Here is a 669-nt window from a genome sequence, read left to right as displayed (position 1 = left end):
ATTCTTAACGACTTTAACTGTAAACTGTAGTTTTCCACACTCAACTTTTTGAGTCCATCAGCTGGGTACTTATAGTGCACTCTGAACATGTACTCAAATGATCACGTGTAATTATGGAAGTACAGCAATTTTTGACACAGCATTTGTGTGCATATTAGCATAGCATTTAGCTCACCCTCATAGAGCAGCTAGCATGGCTTTAGACATTATGATGTCTAAATTTATTATATAGCAGTTACCAAGGATTAACAAAAATATGGATGATTTGCAAACAGCATGCTCAATGATTCTAAGACATTTCTGCTATTATTATTATTATTATTATCATATTACTGCCCTAGTTGGGTGTCACGGATTCTAAAGTAATACATTACATTTTTCTGTGTTGCAGAAGTGTGACATATTAACTACATAATAGCAAGAAATAACAATCCACAGAGCTACCAGTGAACCAGATGGACATTTTCTTAAGCTGTGCAAATCAAAAGGGCAAAAAATGTCAAACTTTTGCCAGGACAGCGGTGAGTGAGCGCGACAAGCAATTTATTCCTGCAGATTATGCAGTTTTCTGTCACGTTATACAGATAATTTCAGATTCTGAATTTTACTTATTTCCCATTGGGCTTTTACATAGATTCAAAGTTGCCTAGTGCAGCTTTCACAGCACCA

The sequence above is a fragment of the Diplotaxodon limnothrissa genome, linkage group LG18 (genome assembly GCF_057381915.1).
Source record: "Diplotaxodon limnothrissa isolate DT_005_m linkage group LG18, D_limnothrissa_male_GT1.1, whole genome shotgun sequence".
In the NCBI taxonomy this organism is placed as follows: Eukaryota; Metazoa; Chordata; class Actinopteri; order Cichliformes; family Cichlidae; genus Diplotaxodon; species Diplotaxodon limnothrissa.
This window is presented reverse-complemented; position numbering follows the sequence as displayed.